This window comes from Quercus suber, unplaced genomic scaffold, assembly GCF_002906115.3.
Source record: "Quercus suber isolate HL8 unplaced genomic scaffold, Cork oak 2.0 scaffold_548, whole genome shotgun sequence".
NCBI lineage: Eukaryota > Viridiplantae > Streptophyta > Magnoliopsida > Fagales > Fagaceae > Quercus > Quercus suber.
Genome location: NW_027069996.1, coordinates 193719 through 201303, shown reverse-complemented (window position 1 = coordinate 201303; position 7585 = coordinate 193719).

Here is a 7585-nt window from a genome sequence, read left to right as displayed (position 1 = left end):
ATTATAAATAGATGATTGTTGGGAGCGGTTTTTGCGCGTAGTCACGTGTCTTTCATTGGAGGTGTGACTTTGCTAGGACCAGATTTGTTTTGGAGAGTTCAACCCGAAACTCAACATTGGGTTGCATAGACCAATGACTTTCGGTGTATTTTTAAGCTTACAAAATAGATAAAACCTAAAATCTTAAAATCATGATAATAGTTGAAATAAATAAATAATATGCTTAGCATGATAGTTTTGATTAGATGGTGAGTTGATGCGTTATTATTATATAGTATATTAAGTGATGTCCAATGTTAAAAAATAATTAATTAGATGTTAAATGTCCAACAATGGGATGAGTCCAAAAGTCCATGTCTAGTTGCGGTTCATGGTTTATGTTTAACATAATAAAGTAGTTGAAAACCAAGCAAGTCACGTTTCCACGACTGAGATTTAAAGCACTCTTCAAGATTTTTGTTAATATCTTGCCTGATTCGTCTTTAGACAAAGTATATGGGAGAACATCATTGTAGTCAGGGCTCAGTGTACTTAAATCGAGTTTTGTCCAAAGAGCCGGGTCACAAGAAGCTGAGCGCCATGAGCTACACACCAGAGAAACGCTGGAAATTATATCCATAAAGTTCAGAGTCATGAATATTTTGACGAGGATGTTGTAATCCATGTTATTCCAGCTGCGATCACTTGAACCCTGGTTCCTCATTTGCTCAAAACTGATTTTCTCTTCACCACACAAAAATAGAAACATAGTAAGCAGTGATTCTATCTCAGAGGTGACGCCTTTAATTAAGGTCCACTTCAACTAGTTGTGAACTACTAATAGATTACCTAGTCACTTGGAAAATTATATAAATGAATGTGTTTTAGATTAATAACTTATCGAAGTGACTTTTTGGGCTCTTCTAGTGTCTATATCAATGTGCATTTGGTACTGTTAGATCTGGTGCTTAGTTATAGACAACCGAAAAATCCAAGTTTGAGGAAACAATATCGCAATTAAAGAATAATAATGATGAGACATGACAGGAAAGTAGAAACGTATTTAAGCACCTATTTGCCACCAAACAAAATAGCTATGAAAAACATCTCAGTTGTTTCCGGTCTCAAGAACATTGAATGAAAAGCACATCTAATAAACTACCCAGGTTTTCTCATGAGAGCACAAGGGAAGGAGGCATAGATTTTTCTCTCAATAGTTAGAAATGACATGTCATAAAATAACATGGAACTGAGATGGCAAGAAACTAACTTGCTCTATCACACAAAGCATGAAATGAGATTACTTCACTTTCTCTACACATTAACAATAATCATGCTGATGGTGTTCAACGTGCTTGTTGATGGTGCATCCAACATGGAAAAGTATGACAAAATAGAAGTTCCATCCAAAGTTTGTAACAGATTCATAACATCACATAGTTTGTGATAGTGCTAAGATAAACTAGATAAAACGAAGAACGATTTTTTATAAAATAATAATAGTAGTAATAATTTAGGTGACTTTTTAAAGATAATGACCACATTAAGAAATCTGAATCTCATGTAATGAAGTTCGATTCAAAGAAATTCAGTACTCAAGAGTTTACTTGTAGGAGGATTATTCAAGACCATATTGTCGAATTTAAAAGAATTAAAGAGAAAAGCAATATTAAAAAAGTCTTATAGTGAGGTTGACTAATGAAATGAATCTTTTGAAATCAATTGCCCTAAAATTGCCCAATACAAATACAGAAGAAAATCTTGGTCATGTCTATAAGGACATCAAACAATTTATATGCATCAAAGAAATAAATGAATTAAGGGATAAATTCATCCAACATCAACCATTGTTGGTTCAGACTGTTCAGTGGCACTGGCAATAAATGATTCTACAATATGCAAGTGGACAAGTGCATTTCTTGATTAGAGTTTTGATGTTTTTTTTCTTTTTTGAGTTCATTTGCCTACATCTTTTAGTTCCTCTCCAAAGCACTGTTACAGTGCAGGTCTCACACCAAAAGGATATGAAAATTATCGGATCTATCTATCTATATCTATATATATATATATATATATATTAATTAGATTTATCAAATACTGATTCCAGAAAGATAACCAATTCTTAGGTCTCACACCAAAAGGATATGAAAATTATCGGATCTATCTATCTATATCTATATATATATATATATATATATTAATTAGATTTATCAAATACTGATTCCAGAAAGATAACCAATTCTTAGCAAGTCTTCAAAAGAGTATGATCTCTTCTCACTCTTTATGCAACATAGAAATTTTGAGATCTAGTTCAAATAATTTGGGCACTGCCAAAATCCATGAAAACAAAGAATAACAATTTGAGATCCACGAATAAGCAAACATTTTGAATAAAACTTTCAAGTATTACCCTATTTTACACGTATTAACCTTCGAGAAAGTTCTCTCGATATTTTTGAAGAATTGAATTTCTTTAATGATAAATAGCTTCTATGTTGGAAATTGTACGTACTCAAAGATTAGTTAAGTATTCAAAAAACTCTAAAGATCTCTTTAGCTAATAGAAAAAGCAGACAGACTTCCTATATTAATTAACTATACTTTGTTGCATGAAGGTTAAGGATTAGGCTTGGGTTCAGTATGTCCTGTACATTGGACCCAATATGATACAGACAAGCAGTAAATGTTGAACACTTGACCACATCGTATCAAGTTCAACACATAGGATCACATTGAATCCAACCGTGTCCAAACATTAAACGACAAGAGTTTTTGAAAGAAATTCTAAAAGTAACTTTTCCAATGATATTTCTAGAATATAATAAAAGAAATCTCGTTATCTCGTTACCCGCACACCCCTGTTCGAGATTGTGATCCACTCCATCAAGATCAACCCGTGAAACTCTCAGCATCAAGAGAAGAAGGCAGTCCTATCAAAACCCATGTGAAGGATATTGAAGATTTTCTCTCTTGATTTAAACAACAAGTACGATTTTGATAGTTAGGGTTCTTGATTTCTTTTTCAAAAATTGCTGGTACATTTTTTCCATCTGGGTAGTTTTTGTTTACTGTGGATTATGTATATTTGTTGTAGTAATCGATATTGGTTTGAATGCTGCAAAAAAGTGTTTGGGAAAGTTTAAATCGCATTAAGTGTCAATAGTAGTCACTCTCGTGCGGTGCTTTTTATATCTAATGTGCAAAACAGAAACTTCAAGATGCTACAAAGTGCTTTGTTGATGGAGTTAGCTGAAGACTATGAATTAATATTTGTTTTAGTTTTATTTATTTCTTTTATTAAAACAAATTTAGTTTATGTGAATTTTGAATTAATGTTGGGTTGGGGCTAATGATTTTTATTCGAAATATTGTTACTCTAGTTGAAATTTTAGAGTACAAGCTTTGAATTTTATTAGGAAAATACAACTAAGATTTTTTTGATCTGTCTTACAAAAATGCCGAAATTAAGAAAAGAAAACTAAATTTGTCAAATATATGTTAAAGAAAAAAACTAACTCACTAACAAATATCGGCACTTGATACTCCTTTTTTTCCCATATATTCTTTTTGGGCTTCAAAAATTTTTTCAATAATTTTGCTTTAAATCTATTCCATATCATCCTACGTGTGCCCAATCCCAAATATTAGAGTTCTTATGGAAGAGACCAGTGGAATGATTTCTTGGTAAGTCAAGTCTATGATTTCCTTGCTGGTTTTGTTATCAGTATTTATTTTCTTCGTTGTACATATCAGATCAGTGGAATGGAATAGACCAGCTTTTTATTTCAGCAATCTTCAAAGGTAGTCTTGAATCTACTTATATGAAGTAATGAGATAGGAAGCTTCTAAATGATTTCAGTGATAGGTCATAAAATGTTTTGATGCATGGTCAAAACAACATCCTAATGTTTTTGCCTTTTGTTAATCTAAATTTAGAAGGTAACTAGTGCATTATAATGCATCTTTTGCAATGTTGCTATGGCAATATCAAGTTTTATGCCTCTATGTGGATGCCCTTGTGAAAGGGGCTTTTGTTGTTTCCCCATCATTTAAATCTAAAGATGCATATTCTAATGGGAATTTTTTTTTTTCAAATTGCAGTAATTTCAGTGAAGGTTTCTTGAGTAACTTATGCAATGTATTCATCAAGTGGCACTTATTCTACAACAACTCATTTTTACCAATGCTTAAAAGGGAAAAGTCAGCTTGGGAAATGGAAGAAAAAACTAATAAGAGGGAAATAAAAGCTTGTGAACAATACGTAGAAGCTAGGGAGAAAGCAATGAAGGCAAGAGATAATGAGAGATTGTGCAAGCTTGCACTAGTGGTGTCATGGAGATTTTTTGTGTTTGTAATGTTGGTTTTTTGTTTTGCTTTACGTCAACAAAACAGAATTTAAGAGATTTAGGTCTAGCATGATGGTTATGTGTTTGTTTTGTTGAGGTTGGTTGGATCATTGAGCTTAGTTTAGTGTGTAAGTTGTATTGTTTTGTAGGTTGAATGCTCAAATGGTCATTTTGTAAGTTGTATTGTTGTAATATAACAACTTTGGTAATAGAATCACTTGATTTGATTGTTGGTAATAAATTGATGGTATTTGTAAATTGATGGCACTCAACTATCATAACCAAACATTTTGGAATGTTCACAACAGCATAATATTGACACTCTTCCATATCAGCTAACAACACAGCCACTCTGTCACTACCTGGCATATTGCCAAAACCTGATAAATGCAATATATGACCAAAATATAAGTGATTCTTCCATATCAGCTAACAACACAGTCACTTTGTGACTACCTGGCACATTGCCAAACCCTGATATATGCAATATATGACTAAAATATTAATAATTCTTCCATAACAGCTAACAACACAACCAATCTGTCATTACCTGGCACATTGCCAAAAGCTAATATATTACCAAAATATTAATCATTCTATCATAAATGGCACATGCCAAAAAATAACACAACAATATATTAACAAAATATTAATAATTCTTCCATAACAACTAACAACACAGATAATCTGTCATTACCTGGCACATTGCCAAAAGCTAATATATTACCAAAATATTAATCATTCTATCATAAATGGCACATCCCAAAAAATAACACAACAATACCAAAATTTTAAAACCTTTCCACCTTAATAACAAGATCACAACCAAAAGTAAAAACATTGTTTGACAAAGACAGAAACACATTTCCTAACCAAAACATAAAAACATCTCATCTAGCTTCCTTCTAGTTTGTTTGTTATCATGTACTGCTCTTCCCACCAACCGGTTGAAACTTTGATGGTCTTGATGTTCTGCCCTTACCACCTACTACCTTGGATTTTGCAGCACTTGATATATTGCCCTTTCCTCTAGTACCCATAGTAGTACCTCCACCATTTATTTGTCTAGCTACACCAGCAACATCAGATGCACCAACCACACTAGCCACACCAGCAACACAACTTCTTGGCTACAAAATCATAATCATAGGTAAGTTAATTGATGGTAAGGTAAAACAAAAAATTATATAAATAAAGCTACAATACCTGGGATGATGATGGGCTAGAATCCCAAGTTTCTCTAGGCGCATGAAAGTTTGATTGACTGGATGAAAAGTACCAATAGGCCCTAAAGGCAGCTTGTGGAGTTGAAGCTTTGTTAGCTGGTTATGAGGATGAAGGCTAAGATCTAGAGGTGTTAGCAAAAGGTTGATATGCAGGTTGGGATGCAGGTTGAGTTGTGATTTGAGGTCTTGCCTCAGTAACATTCTTCTTGGTCCTACTTGCAGAATTAACTCCCTATACATATATCACAGCAGTACAAGTTAAAAACATATGACAACAATAATGACAGCTTACAAACATATGAAGCAAGGAACGAACTGACTAGGGTTGAACTCTAAATATACTTACAACTTTATCCTTTTGAAGCCTCTGTCTCCTCTGCCATGTAGTCTCATCAGTAATGATAGCTTTGCAACTTCTTGAATTATGCCCTTCTCTATGACACTTCCCACATTTGATAGTCATGTTCATTCTAGATACCCTATATGGGTTCCTTGGCTTGTTAGGGGCTTTTTTCCTTAGCTTAGGAGGCCTATCAGGTGGCTTGTAAACATGAGGGGCAACAGGAGCAGCATGTCCAGTTTGAACCCATTCTGATTGGCCAGGCATTGGTTGAATAATCTCCTGGTAAGTTTGAAGATATGTTTCCCTTAGGTAGCAAGGATGCACATAATCTTCCACCTTCTCTAGGTTCTTAAAAATAGCAATAATGGTAGTCCAGTTAAATCCCATATCCTACAGCTGCATGTCCTATTTGTCAAATTAACCACATGCCTTTCACGGTCATTATCAACTTCATACATGAACCTACCAGATGGCGTAGCACAAAAAGGTATACTCTCTTGTTTCAACTTCTCTAACTTGTCTTGAATATTGGACACACTTTCCCAACATACTTCTCTATACCTTTCCTCTTTTTATAGAGGTTGGTTATTAGCCAAACTCTAATCCACTCTAACATTGCTAAGATGGGCTTGTCCCTAGCCTTCAAAATCATGGAATTGAATGATTCACTAAGATTGTTGGCTAAACAATCACTTAATGCCCTGCAAGTAAAATGAGACTTAGGCCATTGGGTAGGGTTGATGTTAGTAAGATACTCCCAAGCCTTAGGGCCTAGATCCTTTAATTATTGCATTCTCTTCTCAAACTCCTTAATAGTTGTGGCTCCAGCACATCTCCATAATGCATCCTTCAACTCCAACCCCTTGTGTTCAACTTTGAAGTTATTGTAGATATGCTTCACACAGTACCTATGCTCCACAGTTGGAAACAACATCTCAATTGCAGGTATAAGTCCCTGTTTCACATAGAATTCAATAGAAAAAAATATTAGTATGGCATTGCTTTTGCTGTTGCATTTTTGTTCCTAATAGAAAAGTGATTTGTATACCAGATAATATTCCTACGGTAAAATCATGGTGGGCAAAACCATTGGGTAGGGTTGGTCATTCCTACTTGCAAAATAATATTAGTATGGCAATGCATGTATTACTAAAGTGAACATACAAAGTTTATACCTTTTGCCTATCACTGATAAAGACAAAATTTAGTTGTTCTGAATTCCCAATATCATCTGAAAACTATTGAAGGAACCAAACCCAAGAGTCCTTGTTCTCTTGTTCAATCATAGCCAAGGCAATTGGAAAAATATTATCATTTCCATCCCCAGCTGTGGCAGCTAGTATTTGCCCACCAAATCTTCCTTTTGGGTGGCACCCATCCAATCCTATGATTGGTCTAACCCTCCTAAGAAACCAACCTTCTGTGCATTATACCTTATATACATCCTCCTAAATTTTGGTTGGGAATTTTCATTCTCCATCTCAGTTTGCAAAATAACCTTACTTCCCACATCATTCAACCTTATCATCTCTGCATAGTCTCTTAGCTTCCCATATTGCAACTGCTCATCCCCAGTAATCAAATCAATGGCTTTCCTTTTAGACCTATACACTTGACTCACACTTATGTCAACCTCAAGTTTATCCTTCACATGGTGTTGCACACCCTCTACAGTCCAATTAGGGTTCTTG